This window comes from Hyperolius riggenbachi, chromosome 11 (assembly GCF_040937935.1).
Source record: "Hyperolius riggenbachi isolate aHypRig1 chromosome 11, aHypRig1.pri, whole genome shotgun sequence".
In the NCBI taxonomy this organism is placed as follows: Eukaryota; Metazoa; Chordata; class Amphibia; order Anura; family Hyperoliidae; genus Hyperolius; species Hyperolius riggenbachi.
The window spans coordinates 63,059,514-63,082,254 of record NC_090656.1 but is presented as its reverse complement, the minus strand read 5'-3'; the positions used below and the strand labels follow the sequence as shown (position 1 = coordinate 63,082,254).

Genomic DNA, 22,741 nt, shown 5'->3' with positions numbered 1-22,741 from the left:
TACATTGCACAGTACCACTTCCCTGGTTCTGTATGGCAGGTGTAATCCTCAGTACATTGCACAGTACCACTTCCCTGGTTCTGTATGCCGGGTGTAATCCTCAGTACATTGCACAGTACCACTTCCCTGGTTCTGTATGCCGGGTGTAATCCTCAGTACATTGCACAGTACCACTTCCCTGGCTCTGTATGCCGGGTGTAATCCTCAGCACATTGCACAGTACTACTTTCCTGGTTCTGTATGCTGGGTGTAATCCTCAGTACATTGCACAGTACCACTTCCCTGGTTCTGTATGCCGGGTGTAATCCTCAGTACATTGCACAGTACCACTTCCCTGGTTCTGTATGCCGGGTGTAATCCTCAGTACATTGCACAGTACCACTTCCCTGGCTCTGTATGCCGGGTGTAATCCTCAGCACATTGCACAGTACTACTTTCCTGGTTCTGTATGCTGGGTGTAATCCTCAGTACATTGCACAGTACCACTTCCCTGGTTCTGTATGCCGGGTGTAATTCTCTGTACATTGCACAGCACCACTTCCCTGGTTCTGTATGCCGGGTGTAATCCTCGGCACATTGCGCAGTACCACTTCCCTGGTTCTGTATGCTGGGTGTAATCCTCAGTACATTGCACAGTGCCACTTCCCTGGTTCTGTATGCCGGGTGTAATCCTCAGTACATTGCACAGTACCACTTCCCTGGGTCTGTATGCCGGATGTAATCCTCAGTACATTGCGCAGTACCACTTCCCTGGTTCTGTATGCCAGGTGTAATTCTTAGTACATTGCACAGTACCACTTCCCTGGTTCTGTATGCCGGGTGTAATTCTTAGTACATTGCACAGTACCACTTCCCTGGTTCTGTATGCCGGGTGTGATCCTCAGTACATTGCACAGTACCACTTCCTTGGTTCTGTATCCTGGGTGTAATTCTCAGTACTTTGCACATTACCACTTCCCTGGTTCTGTATGCCGGGTGTAATTCTCAGTACTTTGCACAGTACTACTTCCCTGGTTCTGTATGCCGGATGTAATCCTCAGTACATTGCACAGTACCACTTCCCTGGTTCTGTATGCCAGGTGTAATTCTCAGTACATTGCACAGTACCACTTCCCTGGTTCTGTATGCAGAGTGTAATTCTCAGTACATTGCACAGTACCACTTCCCTGGTTCTGTATGCCAGGTATAAATCTCAGTACATTGCACAGTACCACTTCCCTGGTTCTGTATGCCAGGTGTAATTCTCAGTACATTGCACAGTACCACTTCCCTGGTTCTGTATGCCGGGTGTAATCCTCAGTACATTGCACAGTACCACTTCCCTGGTTCTGTATGCTGGGTGTAATTCTCGGTACATTGCTCAGTACCATTTCCCTGTTTCTCTATGCAGAGTGTAATTCTCAGTACATTGCACAGTACCACTTCCCTGGTTCTGTATGCCGAGTGTAATTCTTAGTACATTGTACAGTACCACTTCCATGGTTCTGTATGCCGGATGTAATCCTCAGTACATTGCACAGTACCACTTCCCTGGTTCTGTATGCCGAGTGTAATTCTTAGTACATTGTACAGTACCACTTCCATGGTTCTGTATGCCGAGTGTAATTCTCAGTACATTGCACAGTGCCACTTCCCTGGTTCTGTATGCCGGGTGTAATCCTCAGTACATTGCACAGTACCACTTCCCTGGGTCTGTATGCCGGATGTAATCCTCAGTACATTGCGCAGTACCACTTCCCTGGTTCTGTATGCCAGGTGTAATTCTTAGTACATTGCACAGTACCACTTCCCTGGTTCTGTATGCCGGGTGTAATTCTTAGTACATTGCACAGTACCACTTCCCTGGTTCTGTATGCCGGGTGTGATCCTCAGTACATTGCACAGTACCACTTCCTTGGTTCTGTATCCTGGGTGTAATTCTCAGTACTTTGCACATTACCACTTCCCTGGTTCTGTATGCCGGGTGTAATTCTCAGTACTTTGCACAGTACTACTTCCCTGGTTCTGTATGCCGGATGTAATCCTCAGTACATTGCACAGTACCACTTCCCTGGTTCTGTATGCCAGGTGTAATTCTCAGTACATTGCACAGTACCACTTCCCTGGTTCTGTATGCAGAGTGTAATTCTCAGTACATTGCACAGTACCACTTCCCTGGTTCTGTATGCCAGGTATAAATCTCAGTACATTGCACAGTACCACTTCCCTGGTTCTGTATGCCAGGTGTAATTCTCAGTACATTGCACAGTACCACTTCCCTGGTTCTGTATGCCGGGTGTAATCCTCAGTACATTGCACAGTACCACTTCCCTGGTTCTGTATGCTGGGTGTAATTCTCGGTACATTGCTCAGTACCATTTCCCTGTTTCTCTATGCAGAGTGTAATTCTCAGTACATTGCACAGTACCACTTCCCTGGTTCTGTATGCCGAGTGTAATTCTTAGTACATTGTACAGTACCACTTCCATGGTTCTGTATGCCGGATGTAATCCTCAGTACATTGCACAGTACCACTTCCCTGGTTCTGTATGCCGAGTGTAATTCTTAGTACATTGTACAGTACCACTTCCATGGTTCTGTATGCCGAGTGTAATTCTCAGTACATTGCACAGTACCACTTCCCTGGTTCTGTATGCCAGGTGTAATTCTCAGTACATTGCACAGTACCACTTCTCTCTTTCTGTATGCTGGGTGTAGTTCGCTGTATCTGATCTTATTTGGTATGTATGGATACTGCACAGTACCACGTCTCATGTCTTGTAGGCTAGTTGTAATTCGCTGGACCTGTTTCTACTTTGTATGTATGGAGGCTGCACAGTACAACTTCCCTGGTTCTGTATGCTGGGTGAAACTCTCTGTATCTGAACTTATTCTGTATGGACAAGATAGTGTACTGCATCATTCTGCTGTTCAGACTGCAAGGGGAAAAGCACAGACTAAATCTTTTGGCTGATTGGCTATTGCTCAATGGAGGGGGGGGGGGGGGGGGTGACTGGCAATGCTGTATAGACACGCTGCTTGACTATAGCTCAGTGGAGTGGGGAGAGAGATGACTGGGGAATCCTGTATAGACATGCTGCTTGGCTACAGCTCAGTGGAGTGGGGAGGGAGATGACTGGGGAATGCTGTACAGACATGCTGCTTGGCTGTAGCTCAGTGGAGTGGGGAGGGAGATGACTGGGGAATGCTGTACAGACATGCTGCTTGGCTATAGCCCAGTGGAGTGGGGGGTGGGGGGGATGACTGGGCAAAGCTGTATAGACACGTTGTTTGGCTACAACTGAGTGGAGTGGGGAGAGTGATGACAGGGCAATGCCGTACAGACACGCTGCTTGGCTATTGCTCAATGGAGTGGGGGGGGGGGGGGGGAGGAGGGAAGGATGACAGGGCAATGCTGTACAGACACGCTGCTTGGCTCAGCTCAGTGGAGTGGGAGGAGTAATTACTGGGCAATGTCATGGGGAAGCTATACATACGCAAGGTTAATGGAAGACATTATAAAACTTGTCAGATGGGGAAGCTATACTAAAACTGACACCGCTAAAGATGCCCATTACTCAAATTTATGGCATCAATATCTGGTTGATTTGATGAGAATGCTCAAATCTGTCTGAGATTAATGCCACAACATGGTCACCCAAACATCATTTGGATCGATTTCCAGTTCGGGTTTGATTGGAATTGCGGCAGGAGCGTAGTTCCATTTCCCAATGGCTGACAGACCCGGCGCACCCCTGGCTGGTCTTCCTTCCCCCCCCCCCCCACGTTGCACATCTCTCTCTATTGCTGCATGGGCCTCCTGTACCCCGTAACATGTATGTGATGTCAGTAAATGCGGCTGAGTCACATGGTACAGAGGCTGGCGGGGGCAATGGAGAAAGATGCAGGGTAGCAGAGGAGGCGCGCCCGCTGACAGGTAAAAATCAGTAACCCTTCGCACACTCGTTTGCAAATGTTCAAACAATTGCATTCACAGAATCACTCTTCCAGGCGTGAACTAAAGGTGGGTACACACGTCAGATAAAAGTCTTTGGAAAATGAAAGATCACAGACCAATTTTACCCCCTTCCATGTAGTATGAGAGCCATACTCTACACAGTCTATTCTATGGAGCTGAACTCCCCATCAGACAGAAATCTTTGCAAGATGCTGCACACACAGATGCTGTACAGACACAAAAGATCAGTATCTGCAAAAGATATGTTCCTGCCAAAAATCCATTCCTGCAAATTGCAATGATAGTCTATGAGATCTGCAGATCCTCATACACACATGATTTAACTGACATTCATCTGCAGATCAGATCCACCAGGTTGGATCTTCAAATCTGCAGATAATTGTCTGATCTGCAGATAATTGTCCGTTAAACAAGGTGTGTATGAGGATCTGCAGATAGACTATGAATGCCTTTTGGAGGAACTGATCTTTTGCAGGAATAGATCTTTTGCAGATAATGATCTGTTGCATGTGTACAGCATCTGTGTGTGCAGCATCTTGCAAAGATTTCTGTCTGATGTGGAGTTCAGCTCCATAGACTAGACTGTGTAGGTATGGCTCTCAAACTACATGGAAGGGGGTAAAATTGGTCTGTGATCTTTCATTTTCCAAAGACTTTTATCTGACGTGTGTACCCACCTTAAGACCCCGGCTTTTAACTTAGCTGTAGGGATAACAGTGGTGCCTGGAAGAGTGAATCTGTGAATGCAATTATTTGAACATTTGCACGCGAGTGTGCGAAGGGTTACTGATTTTTGCTCATTTTCTGGCCACACCCCCTTCAGCACCTCCCTTTCCTTAATAACTTATTTAATGTCCTAACTAGAGGCGATGTGCCTGGATATATGTATGTTTATTCTTATCATTGACCCCTGTGGCTAGGGTCCAATTCGATGCACTCCCTCCTTCCCCTGTATGTTTGTCAGCATGCACACAGCTCATGCCCGTGTATGTGCATGGTGCACATGGACACATAACGTTAGCTCCCTTGTGCGATTGGTAAGATGCACTGTCTGTCCCAGGAGAGGACGTCAGGATGTGTGCTCCTAATCCATTGATAGGTTTGATGCAATGAATGTTTGCATGTCTGCACTATGCATGTTACAGGGCCAGAGTTAGGACACCTATGTTTACCTGGGTACTTCTGCGCAGTATAGGTGACTAAGCATAAGAATGCATTCTTCTGTGAACTAAGACCCCGGCTTTTAACTTAGCTGTAGGGATAACAGTGGTGCCTGGAAGAGTGAATCTGTGAATGCAATTATTTGAACATTTGCATGCGAGTGTGCGAAGGGTTACTCATTTTTGCTAATTTTCTAGTCACACCTCCACAAGCACCTCCCTTTCCTTAATAACTTATTTAACGTCCTAGCTAGAGGTGATGTGCCTGGGGGGGGGGGGGGGCCTGCAGGCCACGACGCTGGGAAGATTTCCAATAGATTTCAAGTTGAATTTTCTATTGGAAATCTGTCTGCAGTGTGAGGCAGGTTATAGATCCTTCTCCGATCACATTCAGAGAGGGATCTATCTGCTGGTCATAGATTAAAGAATACCCGAAGTGACATGTGACATGATGAGATAGACGTGTATGTACAGTGCCTAGCACACAAATAACTAGGCTGTGTTCCTCTTTTTCTTTCTCTGTTTGAAAGAGTTAAATATCAGGTATGGAAGTGGCTGACTCAGTCCTGACTCAGACAGGAAGTGACTACAGTGTGACCCTCACGGATAAGAAATTCCCTTTTTTATCTCTTTCTTGCTCTCAGAAGCCATTTTCTGCTAGGTTGGAATTTCTTATCAGTGAGGGTCACACTGTAGTCACTTCCTGTCTGAGTCAGCCACTTACATACCTGATATTTAACTCTTTCAGACCGAGAAAGAAAAAAAGGAACACAGCATAGTTATTTGTATGCTAGGCACTGTACATACACGTCTATCTCATCATGTGACATGTCACTTCGGGTATCCTTTAAATGACAGGTCCGAGAAGGGAAAAAAAAAAAAAAAATCTACTTACCTGGGGCTTCCACCAGCTCCTGGCAGCCAATATGTCCCCCGCCGAGGCTCCAGTATCCCGGGCTCCCTCCATTGCAGATGCCGACCTCGCCAGGTCAGCATCTTCTGCGATCGCACGGCCGCGTTGCTCATGTGGCCTTTACAGAAAACTCTGGGCAACTTGAGCGTAACCACGAGCGGCTTGGCGGCGCGGCTGCGCAGAAGATGCCGACCTAGCGAGGTTGGCATCTAAAATGAAGGGAATCCTGAGCCACTGGAGCTGCGGCGAGGAACATATCGGCTGCCAGGGGCTGGAGGAAGCCCTGGGTAAGTAGATATGCAAGTAGATCTTGATTCTTTCTTTTTTTTCCTTAGATGTGTCCTTTAAAGAGAATCTGTATTGTTAAAATCGCACAAAAGTAAACATATCAGTGCGTTAGGGGACATCTATTACCCTCTGTCACAATTTCGCTGCTCCTCGCCGCATTAAAAGTGGTTAAAAACAGTTTTAAAAAGTTTGTTTATAAACAAACAAAATGGCCACCAAAACAGGAAGTAGGTTGATGTACAATATGTCCACACATAGAAAATACATCCATACACAAGCAGGCTGTATACACCCTTCCTTTTGAATCTCAAGAGATCATTTGTGTGTTTCTTTCCCCCTGCAGTCCTCATGCACTGAAGTTTCAGGCTGCTCGTTTCTTCCTGCAAACAGCTTTGCCTTTGTCTGTAATTCTTCAGTATGTGAAAGCCCAGCCAGCTCAGAGGACGATTTATCCAGCTTGTAAAAGATAAGAGAAGCTGCTCTAATCTAAATAATACACAGGCAGTGTACATAGAGGGGCCTGGAAGGGGGAGTTCATAGCAGAACCACAACACTGAAGAACTTGGCAGCCTTCCAGACAGGCTGACAAGTCTGACAAGGGAAAGATACATTGATTTATTACAGAGACAGTGATAGTAGAACGTGCTGCAGTAAGCCAGAACACATTAGAATAGCTTTTGGAACTTGTAGGATGATAAAAAACAGGATGCAATTTTTGTTACGGAGTCTCTTTAAGGTCACCCATACTGCTGCTTCCACTGATGAACACATTTCCTCACACTGTTGCTCAAATCTATTTCATAGGAATAAAGGCCCATCAGTAGTTCCTGTCCTAATTTCCTTTCTTATTGCTCGAGAGACACTTCCCCAGTTACACAACATCATTGCACTACAATGGCGCTATTCTGTGAGGAAGTATTCCGTGAGAAAAGATTATTATCTCGATACAGGCCTGACGTTAGGGCAAGCTGGGAAGTTCAGGTGAACAAGGCCATTTAATTTACACCACATTAGAAAGTCTTATCGAGTCCCTCACAACTAGGCAAGTGAATAAACGACAGCCAGAATACCTCAGTGTAGCAGGCCGGAGCCCACAGGACTACAGGAGATTTCCACAAAAATGGCATTGGATTCGCATTTATCCTTACATACTATAACGTGGCTGTGGCTGGATAGCATACTGATTAAGGGCTCTGCCTCTGACACAGCAGACCAGGGTTTCAATCTGGGCACTTCCTGCTCAGTGAGCTAGCACCTAGTCAGTAAGGAGACCTTGGGCAAGGCTCCCTAACACTGTTACTGCCTATAGAGCGCCCCCTAGTGGCCGCAGCTCTGGTGATTTGAGTCCGCCAGGAGGAAAACACAATATAAAAAAAGAAAGTAACGCAATGGCAATGCCCCACTGTGAACGAGGCCTTATATTTCAGTTTATAGTCATGTTATAGTATTGTTGCTGGGGGTAATGATACGGCACTGTACAACACGACGCCTCTTTCTGACCGCGGGTATGCATGACGACGTCACACATCAGGAGCGAACAAGACTTCAAACAATTGCGGTAATTTGCGCAAGAGTCGCCAGGGATCTGAGCGATCCGATGTGACAGCCATTATTGTGGCGCGATGTTAGTAAGGTTCCCCTGGTTGTGTGCCCACGTCGTGATATTGTGGAAATGACCACTCAAAAATCATTGGTTGTCGGGAAATTTGTGACTGGGGTACATTGGGGGACAGCACAGTGGGGTATGCTCACAATGTTTGCTTCAGGCAGGAAAAAGTCCAGAACCAGCGCAGATTATCACACTTCAGATCTGTTGACAGAGTGTGACTCCTGGGAACTGAGCTTGCTGGATAACGATCCTCTGGGTCTCCTTTGTCCTCTTGCCTTCCAGCAGCAGCTGCTCGGTCACTGTGGAGAGCGACTTGGGTGGCCACACACCATACAATAAAAACATCAAGTTTTACACCAATTGAATAAATACAACGGTTGTTCCAAAAATATCAAAAGCTTTTGATTTCGATCTAGAAACCTAATCAAATTTCCCTTTTTTTTTTTTTTTTTTTTGAGATTGGACATGTTGGGAAATTCCGACCAATTTTATCAAGAATTGTATGGTGTGTGATGGATTGTGACATTGTATTTAACCAAGAAAAAAAAAAAAAAAAAAAAAATATGTATCTATTCAGTACATACCAAACTTACTTCATTCACTTTTTTCTCTTGATTTTTTTAACCAACCAATTTTTTTTCGGCGTTTACAATCTTCCGATCTACGAAACTTCCAATCAATTGGAAAATTGGACCGAAATGCTCAAAACGATTTAAGATAAAAAAAAAAAAAATAAAAAAATAAATAAATTGTATGGTGTGTGGCCACCTTTACACAAGGGCGAGCGACTCTGCAATACCGGGGCACGGAGTGTCTCTTCTCTAAGCGCAGAGCTTCATTCTAAATTGTGCCCCTCCCTCCACTCCTCATTGGATGGCCACAAGCAGCGCAGTGTTCCCCTCGGAATTTATTTACAGCCGGGTGGCATGAAAAAGTAGCCGTGTGGGGTATGTAGGTGAGGCACACTCTGCCCACAGCACAGGAGGAAGATGAAGATGTGAGCTGATGACAGCAGGGTGGTCACCAAAATTAGCCGGGTGGAGCACCCAGCTAAAAGAGCCTGGGGAGAACACTGCAGCAGTGCTGGCATTGGCTAGTGGGCAGCTGGTGCTGCTGCTGCTATTGGCTAGATTTTACCTCAATATCAATGACACTTCCGTGTGTCTAACAGCCAGCACATGGCATGATTTAGCTTTACAGTGCGGTGCAGGGACTAAAGGTGCGTACACACATGCGACTATAGTCGTTTGTAACGATCGTTCCCCGATCTTTACCAACGACGATCGTTACAAAAAACGAACCAACGACTATTAAGGCAAACGACGAACGAGGCAAATCGCTACAAAACAAAGTTCTGTCTTGGCGGATTTTTACCACCGACGATCGTTAGCAAAAGTGGCACATCGTTGGAAACGATCGTTCGTACCAGGCTGGACATGCGCATTTCACTTTTTCTCCAAGGAACTTTACAATTTTATGCGCAGGCGCATTAAGTGCTTTTACGTGGTGTAACGTTCGTTCTAACGATGTGATCGTTACATACTTTTTACAACTAACTTTACTTCGGTCGTTCTTTCGTCAATTAAAAGATCGTTCGTCGTTGACAACGAACGATCGTTGTCGCATGTGTGTACGTAGCATAACTGGCAAATGATGTGGCGGTATAAAGTAAAGTAAATACCGGCACAAGCTTTTCAGACAAAATACCGGCTGGCTGGCCATCAGACGGCAATGTTTATAACCCCTCCGACGCAGCTACAGGGCGGCAAAAAAAACTGCATCATGTCACGTCTGAGTGCGGTCACGCTCATATGTGACTCAATGAGATGGAGTCAGGGCCACTGCCCATGCCGAGCGCTAGCAAATGCCCGGCCGGTGCAATGGAGCAGCTGACAGACAGTAAGGTCACCGCTATAAGGTAAACTGGGTTTGGCGGTCACGTAATAGCCCTTTTGTAACCGTGCACAGCAATATGTTGGCACTATATAAATAAATAATAATAATAATTAATAACAACAGATGACCTATCTGGCTCCCTGCCAAGCAACCTATGAGGAGGCAAGGGAAGGATCAGGTGATATCCCATTGAAAACAAAGACAAGACAAATAACATTTATATTGCACTTTTCTGCTGGCGAACTCGAAGCTCCAGAGCTGCAGCCACTAGGACACGCTCTATAGGCAGTAGCAGTGTTAGGGAGATTTGCCCAAGTTCTGCTCACTGAATAGGTGCTGGCTTACTGACCAGGCAGAGCCGAGATTTGTACCCAGGTCTCCTGTGTCAGAGGCAGAGCCCTTAACCATTACACTATCCAGCCATTGAAGAGGTTACAACAGCCAAATAATATCTAATGTGCTGGATCACTGATTCTCATGCGTAGTTTGGGGTTAGTTGCCATAATACTAACTGCAGGAGGTCTACCAGCTAACCATCCCCCCTCTGAGATCAGCTGCTCAGTCTGTGGCAGCTGGAGAGGATGACTTGAAGCCTGCTTCTGATCCCATGCATCTCCAACCAGAGACAATGAGGACAGCCACTTCCTGTCATCCCCCATCACCAGCCTCCTCCATCTGTCCTCTCAGGTGGCTAAACTATGACTGCCCACAGCTACATGGAAGCCCTGTAGAAGATGACCTGTCTCCTGAAGGCTGGTCTGTGACCACTTACAACATGGAGAGAATGACAGAACATACAGCCAGGCTCCTCAATCGTTGTAAAATCGATGTAAAATCTTTCTTCACCCAGATTTACATTGTGAAATTTATCACAGGTGGCAACATATTTAGTCCTGTCAGGTGCAGCTCTGAGGAATGTTTGTTTCAGAGAATTCCAAAGCCAGTGAAAATTCTGCCTGGTCTCCCAAAATTATCTGGGATGCAAATTCCACAAAGACAAAAACAAAAAGCCCAGAATAAGCATCACTGGGAGGGCAAGGCTACATACCATTATATACTGTACAACAATATATAGAAAAAGGAACCCTTTCTGATGCCGAAACCAGGTTAATTATCGCAAAAGTGGGAATCCTGAATAATTTACTACATTCTACTATCTGTCACTACATTTTCAATGATCCGATTCAAATGATCCGAATCTTTAAAAATCTTTAAAAAGATCCGGACTTCCTATCACTAACCTGGAGTGGCTGACGTCCTACTTCAACACCACCATGCGTTGCGTTAGAGGCACGTTATGCGACCATAACGTCCCCTAAAACGCAACGTCTTGGTGTGTAAGTAGCCTCAGTGACAAGACAACATATACTCTGTACATCGCTGCGTAATATGTTTGCACTATATAAATACTTTAAGCAAACAATGACATTTATTTATTTAGACCACCAAAAAAACATATGGCTGTAAAACATATATAGATGGATCCATAAGGCATAATACCCTTCCTGCTTCATCACAGCAGCCGCGGGGTGCGCTGCTGTGAATCAGTTACAGGGGCAGGAGAAGGGAATATAGAGGAAGCGGTGGTTGGGGGGGACCCCTGACATATAGGATACGTTTTAGCCCCATAACCAAAAAGAGGGCGGAGAGAAATGCAAATTTCCCTGGGAAGATGTAAACTGCAGCCATTCTTACACTGTTAGTGGCAGGGATCTCAAACTTTGCACAGATGGTCACTGGGTGACTGGAATTAATATTCAGGAAGTGGGTGGAGCCTACAAAAGCCAATCAAAATTCACCTATTTATTTTCAAGGGGAATATGTAATTGCTGCCATTCTTGCACGGTTAATGGCACAAGCCTCAAACCTGGTACATGGTCATTGGGTGACTGGGGTTCAAATTCAGAAAAGGGGGTGGAGCCACAGCCAATTAGATTTGTTTCATTTCAATGCAAATTATTGATGCCAAAGACTGCAAAGCTCAGAAACTAGGTCATTGAGTGAGTAATTGCGTGTTAGGGTTGAAAAAAAAAGTGGGCGCAGTCAACAGCAGCCAAATACATATCCAGGCAATGCCGGGTCATCAGTGGGCGGAGACAAATACAAAATTTCACTGGGAAAAAGTTAACTGCAGCCATTCTTACACTGTTAATGGCAGGGTTCTCAAACTTTGCACAGTCAGTCACTGGGTGACTGGGATTAATATTCAGAAAAGTGGGTAGAGCCTACAAAAGCCAATCAAAATTCACCTATTGATTTTCAAGAGGAATATTTCATTGCTGCCATTTTTGTACGGTTAATGGCAGAAGTCTCAAATCTGGTACAGTTGATCATTGGGTGACTGGGGTTCAAATTCAGAAAAGTGGGTGAAGCCACAGCCAATCTTTCATTTCAATGCAAATTATTGATGCCAAAGACCACAAAGCTCACAAACTAGTTAATTGAGTAATTGCGTGTAAGGGTTAGAAAAAGTGGGTGGAGCCAACACCAGCCAAATACATACCAGAGCAATGCCGGGCCATCAGCTAGTAAGTAATGATTACTGACAACTCCATACAAAATGAATACACAGCAGTGACAAATAAACATATCTATAATACAACAGAATATACCATATATCTAACACTGAATTAACCTAACACACATGCTGGGGGGGAGAAATCTCTGTAAACTATTTTTTTTTTTTTTTTTTTTTTTTTATACACACTTGTGTCCATTTACAGAGATATTTCTCCCACCCAGCATGGGTATGTGTAAAAATACACCCCAAAACACATTATACTACTTCTCCTGAGTACGGCAATACCACATGTGTGGCACTTTTTTGCAGCCTAGGTGAGCTAAGGGGCCCAACGTCCAAAGAGTACCTTTAGGATTTCACAGGTCATTTTGAGGCATTTGGTTTCTAGACTACTACTGGCGGAGTATGGCGAGTTCATATAAAATTTTATTTTTTTGTCACAAGTTAACGGAAATTGATTTTTATTCTTTTTTTTCACAGTGTCATTTTCCACCAACTTGTGACAAAAACATTTAATCTTCTATGAATTCCCCATACACCTAATGGAATACCTTGGGGTGTCTTCTATCTAAAATGGAGTCACTTGTGGGGTTCCTATACCGCCCTGGCATTTTAGGGGCCCTAAACCGTGAGGAGTAGTCTAGAATCCAAATGCCTCAAAATAACCTGTGAATAGGACGTTGAGCCCCTTAGCGCACCTAGGCTGCAAAAAAAGTGTCACATGTGGTGTCGCCGTACTCGGGAGAAGTAGTATAATGTATTTTAGGGTGTATTTTTACACATACCCATGCTGGGTGGGAGAAATACCTCTGTAAATGGACAATTGTGTGTAAAAAAAAAAAAAAAAATCTCATTAAGGGCTGGTGCACACCGAGCGGCTTTTTCAGCGTTTCTGCAGCCGCTTGCGGCTGCGGATACGCTTGGTCAATGTATCTCAATGGGGTGGGTCACACCAGAGCGGGAGGCGTTTTGCAGAAACGCATACTCCCGGGGTGAGGCATTTTTTGGATTGTGGATGCGTTTCTGCCTCAATGTTAAGTATAGAAAAAACGCAAACCGCTCTGAAAAATGGCAGTTCAGAGCGGTTTTGCAGGCGTTTTTGTTACAGAAGCTGTTCAGTAACAGCTTTACTGTAACAATATCTGAAATCTACTACACCAAAAACGCTTCACAAAACCGCAAAATGCTAGGTGAAACGCTACAGAAAAATAAGAAAAAGCGTTTCAAAATCTGCTAGCATTTTGCGGATCTGCTAGCGGGTTTTGGTGTGCACCAGGCCTTACAGAGATATTTCTCCCACTCAGCATGGGTATGTGTAAAAATACAACTCAAAACACATTATACTACTACTCCTGAGTACGGCGACACCACATGCGTGACACTTTTTTGCAGCCTAGGTGCGCTATGGGGCCTAACGTCCTATTCACGGGTCATTTTGAGGCATTTGGTTTCTAGACTACTCCTCACGGTTTAAGGCCCCTAAAATGCCAGGGCAGTATAGGATCCCCAAAACGATCCAGCACCGCTCTTTTATCAGAAAAATTGCTTTATTGGATCTTACAAAGATACATAAAAAGCTGTATAGTGGCCACTAGACAGCTTTTTATGTATCTTTGTAAGATCCAATAAAGCAATTTTTCTGATAAAAGAGCGGTGCTGGATCGTTTTGGGGATTCTGGATTGTTTACCCGGATGGATCCGCTGCACGCCCGACCCCCGTGTCATTTGAGTGCTGTCCTACCTCTTTTCTGGGCGATAGGGCAGTATAGGAACCCCACAAGAGACCCCATTTTAGAAAGAAGACACCCCAAGGTATTCCGTTAGGTGTATGAGTTCATAGAAGATTTTATTTTTTGTCAAAAGTTAGCAGAAATTGACATGGCATTTTAGGCGCCTAAAACCGTGAAGAGTAGTCTGGAAACCAAATGCCTCAAAATCACTGTTCAGGGGGTATAAGCATCTGCAAATTTTGATGACAGGTGGTCTATGAGGGGCCAAATTTTGTGGAACTGGTCATAAGCAGGGTGGCCTCTTAGATGACAGGTTGTATTGGCAAGTGGGTGATTACAGTGGAGAATAGATGTATACAGTACACAGGAGGGGGGTCTGGGGAGGATCTGAGTGTGTGTGTGTGTGTGTGTGTGTGTGTGTGTGTGTGTGTGTGTGTGTGTGTGTGTGTGTGTGTGTGTGTGTGTGTGTGTGTGTGTGTGTGTGTGTGTGTGTGTGTGTGTGTGTGTGTGTGTGTGTGTGTGTGTGTGTGTGTGTGTGTGTGTGTGTGTGTGTGTGTGTGTGTGTGTGTGTGTGTGTGTGTGTGTGTGTTCTGGAGCCCCCAGGGGGGGCAGTTTAGGACCCAATTTAAAAAATAGCGTTGACAGATAGTGACAGGGAGTGATTGATGGGTGATTGGGGGGGTTATTGGGTGCAAACAGGGGTCGGGGGGGGTGATCAGAGGAGGGTCTGATAGGTGCTGTGGGCGATCAGGGGGCAGAATCAGTGTGCTTGGGTGCTGACTAGGGTGGCTGCAACCTGCCCTGGTGGTCCCTCGATCACTGGGACCACCAGGGCAGGAGGCAGCCTGTATAATACGCTCTGTATACATTACAAAGCGTATTATACGCTTTCCATGAGGCAGATCAGGAGTTAACAACCAGGGCTGTGGAGTCGGTACAAAAATCCACCGACTCCGACTCCTCAGTTTAGGATTCCACTGACTCCGACTCCTCTAATTTGCATATTACAATTTTGTTGATTAAAAGTATGTAACATTAAATTCGTCTCTTAACTGCCAACGCTTAGGAATTTTACAAGACAACTGAAGTAAGAAGGATATGTAGACTACTATATTTATTCCCTTTAGACTAAAACTAGTCCTTGGTAAGAGTACTTGTAAAAGGTACAAACCGGAACAAAGAACATCTATCAGGCCCTAGGCAATGTAAGTGTGGGTACATGTAAGAATGATGTGCAGGTACTCTGCAGGGGAATGAGGAGATTCTTCCTCTATTACACATTCTTCATGCACAATCTGAACAAGGTTTATGGGTGACAGACAACACCTCTGTGTTCAATGTGCACAGCATTCTCAGTGGATTCCCTGCAGCTCTGTGGGGAGTGCATATGTAGAGTATAGTACTACTGTGTAGCAAAGTAAACCTGAGACAGATGAAATTAAAGTTTTATACATACCTGGGGCTTCCTCCAGCCGCCTTCAGGATAATCAGTCCCTCGTTGTCCTCCTCCACCACCTGGATCTTCTGCTATGAGTCCAGGTACTTGAGCCAGTCGGGCGTAGTGCGCATGCACACACTCCGCCGCCAGGAGCATACTACACCTGTGCAGCACTATTGCGCAGGTGCAGAATGTTCCTGGCTGTGGGAGCGGCATGCGGCCGGACAGCGCTGACTGGCTGAATTACCAGGACTCATAGCAGAAGATCCGGGTGGTGAAGGACAGCGAGGGACTGATTAGCCTGAAGGGGGCTGGAGGAAGCCCCAGGTATGTATAAAACTTTACTTTTCATCCGTCTCAGTTACCCTTTAATTTGTAGTCACCAAACCAAATTTTAACATATCAAATTATTTGATTTCATCAGCAAAGGGAGTGCATATATTTGCATAAATCAGCATCAATGCAGAATTATTTCCATCTCGTTGACCATCTCTATTAGTGACACAGCTACATATCAGGCTTTATTCTTACAGCATAGATGTTATTTAGTATATATATAAGAGATTCCTGTGTACACATCATATATACAGTCACAATCAGATATGTATATCTGACCTTAAAAATACAGGGACTGGTTTATTGAAGCAGCACAAGTAACTAATTTTGATTGGTTTATTTCATTTTTGTGGACTAAGCACAGCTATTACTGTATATATACATTATTTTTAATCACTTATTATTATTATCTGAGAAATAGAACATTTTATCATATTTTCTATTTTAATTACAGTTACAAATTCATTAGGAGTCAGAGTCGGGGCATTTTTTCCCGACTCCAGGCACCCAAAATTGCCCGACTCCGACTCCACAGCCCTGTTAACAACCCTACGGCGCTTCAGAACGGCCGGCGGGTTGGCGGAGTTTCACTTACCTGGGGCTTCTACCAGCCCCATGCAGCCATCCTGTGCCCTTGTAGTCACTCACTGCTGCTCCAGTCGCCCATCACCAGCTAGTTTCGTTTTTGCCGACCTCGGAGTCGGCAGGCCGCATTGCGTACATTTTTTAGCATTCCCACTGGTGCAGGAACAATGACGCATACATTATTAGCGTTAGCGATGCAACACTAACAAATTTTCACGTTGCAACGCTAACGCTAAAATTTGTTGGCGTTGCACCGCTAACTCGAAAAAAAAAGTATGCTTTAATGTTCCTGCACCAGCGGGAATGCTAAAAAAAAAATATGTAGGCTGCATGAGGCTGGTAGAAGCCCCAGGTAAGTGAAATTTTTTTTTTTTTTTTGCCTGACAATTCCTTTAAGAGTAAAGAGTATGTTCTGAGTTCAGGTCCTCTTTAATACTGCCAATTATGATCCTGACAGATCAGACTATAATGTGCAGGTACGAAGGATCATGGACAACCTATATATAGTGACAATAAAGAGCAGTGATTAAACCTTGATCTATCCTGTTCTACAGTATATAATAATCATGTATAGCAGTGAGTATCAGCAGCACCTGTATACCCAAAGACGACAAAGCATTGATTGATCTGAAATATATTTTATATGAGGATAATAATCCACACCTGAGCGCCAGCACCTCTGAATACTGCGGGTAAATATTTCACTAGAAGAGATTTCTTCAGAATTGCAATACACATGTGACTTGCAAAATGCAAAAGTATTCATTATAAAATAGAAATCGAAAATGACATTTTCCATGACTGCAATTTGATTTTTTGTAGAAACGCAAACGCATCTTTGTAGGATTCTGATCACAGTTGCGATAGCCCTTCTAATTCCTGAATCACAAGCCGAAAAGTGAATGCATCAAACATGCATGTGATTTACAGTGGGAAAAGGCCTTAAAGGAAGTACACCAAAAGTAGGCGGAGCCAACAAATTTCCTTGGAAAAATATACAGTAAACTGCAGCCATTCTCACACTGTTAATGGCAGGGTTCTCAAACTTCACCCAGTCGGTCACTGGGTGAGTGGGGCTAGGATTCAGGAAAGTGGGTGTAGCCTACAACAGCCAATCAAATTTCACCAATTGATTTTTAAAGGACCACGGTCGCAAAAATATTAAAATGTAAAATATATGTAAAAACATTCAAATAGGAAGCATGTTTCTTCTAGAGTAAAATGAGCCATAAATTACTTTTCTCCTATGTTGCTGTCACTTACAGTAGGTTCTACAAATCTGACATTACTGACAGGTTTTGGGCTTGTCCATCTCTCCATAGGGGATTTTCCACACGCCATTTATTCTTTATAAAGGAGCTTCTTTGAAAAGATTTATAAACAAAAGATGCTGTCACCCTCCCTGCTCGCTGCACACTTTTCTGGCAGTTGGACGGAGCAACTGCCATTCACTATTCAAGTGCTTTTGAAAAATAAAGGAAACCCTCTGAACCCCCCCCCCCCCATGAGAAGATGGGCTAGTCCAAAGCATGTCGGTTCTGTCATATTTCTAATAATTACTGCAAGTGACAGCAACATAGGAGAAAAGTAATTTAGGGCTCATTTTACTCTGGAAAAAACATACTTATCTGTATAGGTTTACATATACTTTACATTTTAATATTTTCATGACAGTGGTCCTTCAAGGGGAATATTTCAACTGCTGCCATTCTTAAACTGTTAATGGCAAAGGCCTCAAACCTGCTAGTCAGTGATTGGGTGAATGGATTTACCATTCACAAAAAGGGGCGGAGCCGCAGTCAATTAGATTTATTTTTTTTCGATAGGAAAATTGACATTATTGATGCCAAGTACCCCAAAGATCTCAAACTTTGTCTAACTTTTACACAAAGTAACTCCATGACAAAGAGGCAGAGCCAACAAGAGATAAATAAAAACCCGGGCAACGCGGGTCATCAGCTAATATCATAATAAGTGTACAGTAGTGAGGGATATATTGTATTCTATATAATCAATGTACAGTAGTGAGAGATATGTTGTGTCCTAAATGTAGTGATGAGCTCACGAGTAGTGAGCTATTCGAATCCATGATTAAAATGAGGAGCTTGATTGCCTCAGGTGTGCGGCTGGGAGAGAGGGGGTTACTTACCCATAAGTCCGCGGTCTTCTATGCGTTCCAAACATCTTGCACGCGCGGTGTTGCAAGACTCACTAAGCGCACTTCTTCCTTCTGGCTTAAAGGAGGAAGTGCGCATAGTTCCAATAGGATGCGTGCAAGATGTTTGGAACGCATAGAGGACCGCGGACTTATGGGTAAGAAACCCCCTCTCTCCCAGCCGCACACCTGAGGCAATCAAGCCTCATTTTAAACACGGATTCGATCAGCTCACTACTCGTGAGCTCATCACTGATATAATAGTAATGTACAGTAGTAAATGATATATCGTATTCTATATAATAATGCACAGTAATGAGTGATATATTATCTCCGCTCATCTGTAAATTCGGTAATTACAAGTCGTTATTTGATCTCTTAGCTGTGCCAGCTCAGGAATCTCGGCAGAGCAGCTAATTTGTAAACACAGGATATTTACCCTACGTCTGCTTTCATAAAAGCAGGAAGTAGACACACTGCAGATTTATTGCAGGATTTGTATCAGCTGCAACAAATAAATTATTTTTTTTAACGGTTATTATGCTGTTGCATCTCTTTTAGAGCAGAGAGGAAGTTCTGAGTTCAGGTGATCTGCTTTAAGAGCACCCAAAGGTTTGTAATCGGAATTCCATCGCAAACCGCTGCTAGAGGAAAAGACTCCTAATGTCAGTGAGCAGTGACAGAGCCGACATCTAGTCTCTATAGTAAAATAATAAACATGTAGCTCTGAGTGACCTTTGATCGGCTTTCTATACATTGGTGACAACAGAGAGCAGTGAATGACATCCGTTCAGCATACAGCAGTGGCTATCAGTGACACTCCTCATACACTGACAGCGCATGGCACTGACTGCTCCGGGATGTGTTATATGCTGCATAGGATATACTGTATATGAATGATAATAATGCACATGAGTGACAGTCCAGAGATCTACGCTATATCTATATGCTGCATATAATTATGTAGTGGGGTGACAGTACAGAGCTGTTATATAGCCCGGAGTAAGCAAGGCTTTATGCCCATGCACGGAAAAAGTGGAAGTGCATAAACACCCCACAAAAACGTGCATGAGCAGCCCCAGGCCCCACATAAGCAGGGCCCTTTCCGGAGTTCCCCGAAGGGAACCTCCCCCTTTGCCTTCAGCGCTGGGGGCTTTTGGGTCCTCCAACACCCGAAGGATAGGAGGACCTCAACCTGCCCAGTGGTTACCCAAAGGGCCTGGCCATTTGGACGCGCCCACATGGTCTGGGTGGCTCCCCCGAGAGGGACCCGGGGCGGGGACCGAAGTCCCCAGGGGACAAGTCCCGGGTGTCAGCAAGCTGGCCCCGACCTTGCTGTTATATACGCTGTATGTAATCATGCACTGGGTTGCTGGAATCTATGCTATATAGATGATATATGATAAATGCTATATATAAAAGATAAATAATAATCATGCACACTGCTACAGTGGTAGCCTAGGGCTGTTGGGGTCTATATGTAGAATTAGTCTAGCTTAGGGAACCAAGCAGGAAACATCATAGGGAAATCCAGCTAAGGTGAGTAGGTGGGCAGCACCCACTCAAACGTCTAGATTTCCAATGGGTTGTAGTAAATTACGCCCACATTATTTGCCTAATCACAACGCTTTTAAGAGGGTGCTGTGATTGGACAACTGTTCCCTATGAGGTTTCCTGCTGGGTCCCCTAAAGTGGACTACCAACCTATAGGCTATATAATATATGAGATAATCATGCACACTGATGACAGTATAGAGCTGGGAGTCTGGGACCTATACTATATATGACGCTATAAATGAGATAGGTGACAATCATGCAGTGGGGCTACTGGGATCTATGCTATAAGTGAGATATGATAATGCCATACATAATATGCCCTATATTGTGGTAATTATGCAGTGGGGCTACTGGAATCTATGCTAGAGATAATAAATATGCTATATGAGATAGGTGATAATCATGCAGTGGGGCTGCTAGGATCTTTGCTAGATAATATATATGCTATACTGTATATGAGATAGGTGATAATCATGCAGTGTGGCTGCTGGGATCTAGTATAGATGATATATAATAATGCTATAGATGTGATATGATGCTATATATGTTCTATGTGATAACCATGAAGTGGGGCTGCTGGGACCTATGCTGTAGATGATATATGATAATGCTATATATAATACGCTCTATAATGTGATCATAGAGTTGGGCTGTTCTGCTGGGATCTATATATATGATAATGCTATATATGCTCTATGTCTATGTGATAATTATTGCAGGGTTCTGCTTAGCGCGCGGCCGCTGGCTTTCCTCGGGTCACGTGAGCGCGCAGTGATCCAGGCACTGATACATTGTATGCGGACGCTGTTGCCGGGGGATACGCTGCAGAGATATAACGTCTCCCTGCACCCGCCCCATCACGCTCACCTAGCTGCCGCTCTCCTCCATTGTCCCCTCCGCCTGGCCCGGCCACACAGCCCTGCCGATTGCCGAATAGCTGTAGCAGCTACTTCCGGGGTCGCTGCTGGGATCGGTTCTTTCCGGAGGCGCAGCCAGCCCCTCTCGGCACAGATCGGAGGGAACATTGCTCTGAGCATGCGCGCATCTCACTCTGATATGCGAAGCTGTACAACCGCCATCTTAACTACGGGCAGCTGCATTCTAGAATGAAGTGGGGATTGGCTGATAATAAAAGGGGTTCAGGGTTACAAGCCTGCCCGAGCTGTTTGACTAGTATTTGATTATAGTGCAGTCATGCCTCAGAATTATATTAAAGTTCACCAATAGCTCCTAATGTTTCAACTGTATCTCACTCTCACTGTAACTTTTTGTTATTATTATTATTATTATTATTTTATATAGCTTTTGAAATATGTACCTAATGTCATCATTATGGTGTCTTGAGAAGATTACATATCCCACAAGCTGAGAAATATCTTAAAAGGCAAAGTAGTGACATGAAATAATAACATCATAGGTCCCTCTTTGGGGACCTTGTCCCTCTGTCCCTCTTTCTTCCTTATTTGTCCCTTGTTCAGGACTGATGTACTAATCTATGTAAATATATGTATTTTTTCTACTGAAAGACTCTAAACTTTATTCCCATCCTTTAAATTGATATATTATGATACCTCCCATTTTTTTTAGATGAGAAAGTGGGACACTCAAGCCACGCCCCTGCCACACCCCTGATCACGCCCTCGCCACAGTCACGCATACCATAAAGTTTTCATAAGAAAAATATGTTTTATAATTCAAACCACACTGGTCCTTTCTATCTTGGTTCGTTTTCCTATATAGTAACATTTTAAAATTTGATATTATGTCAATATCTAATATAATATCTCAAGAGGCACAGTCACGCATACCATAAAGTTTTCATAAGAAAAATATGTTTTATAATTCAAACCACACTGGTCCTTTCTATCTTGGTTCGTTTTCCTATATAGTAACATTTTAAAATTTGATATTATGTCAATATCTAATATAATATCTCAAGAGGCACTGTAGTATAATTAACTTTTCCTGCACGACGCAGTAGGAATCTACATCCAGCAGGTGGTGCTGCGGCCCTGACTGGACGTAAACTCTACATCGCATTCACCGGGCGTCCCTGCTGTTACCGCCGATCTCGCCGCTCTGTCCCCACCGCAATTCGCTCACCCTGCCGTCTCTATGATGGCAGAGCTCTGTGAGCAGGTCAGGGGCCGTTTTCATTGGCTCCTGGCCCTGTCATCACTATAAGCCAATCCCATTGGCTTATATTGATTGACAGGGTCAGGAGCCAATGAAAGCGGCTCTTGACTGGCGCACAGCGCTCTACCGTCATAGCGACAGAACGACGGGAGCGGCGGATTTTTGCGACGATTCATCAGGAAGCAGCGTTTTACTGTACCAGCAGCCTCTGGTCCGTAAGGGGGCAGAGGCTGCTGGTACTGAAGTGGATAATATCATAGCTCCCATGTCACGGACGGTTGCGGGGCCGCAGACGTGTCCTGGAACTGCCCGTGAAGAAAAAGTGATCGCACTCGATTCTCTGCATCGATTGCGCTTCAGATCAATAGAATCTGGATTGATTGTGTAGGAGCATCTACAGTCTTGTCTTAGCTGAGAGAATCCCTGTAAAAGCCTGGGGGGAGGTGTTAATTAGCTTGG

At 44.5% G+C, this 22,741-nt stretch overlaps 1 protein-coding gene across 1 annotated transcript in view; it reads right to left on the bottom strand.

The window, feature by feature from the left end:
• Positions 1 to 21,142, bottom strand: part of ZDHHC7 (zinc finger DHHC-type palmitoyltransferase 7) — a 70,990-nt gene extending 49,848 nt beyond the window's left edge. Inside the window, exon 1 of the mRNA XM_068260616.1 lies at positions 21,014 to 21,142. The gene's annotated coding sequence lies outside the window, so the exon portion shown is untranslated. The remainder of the gene's footprint in view (positions 1 to 21,013) is intronic.
• Positions 21,143 to 22,741: the final 1,599 nt, after the last annotated feature.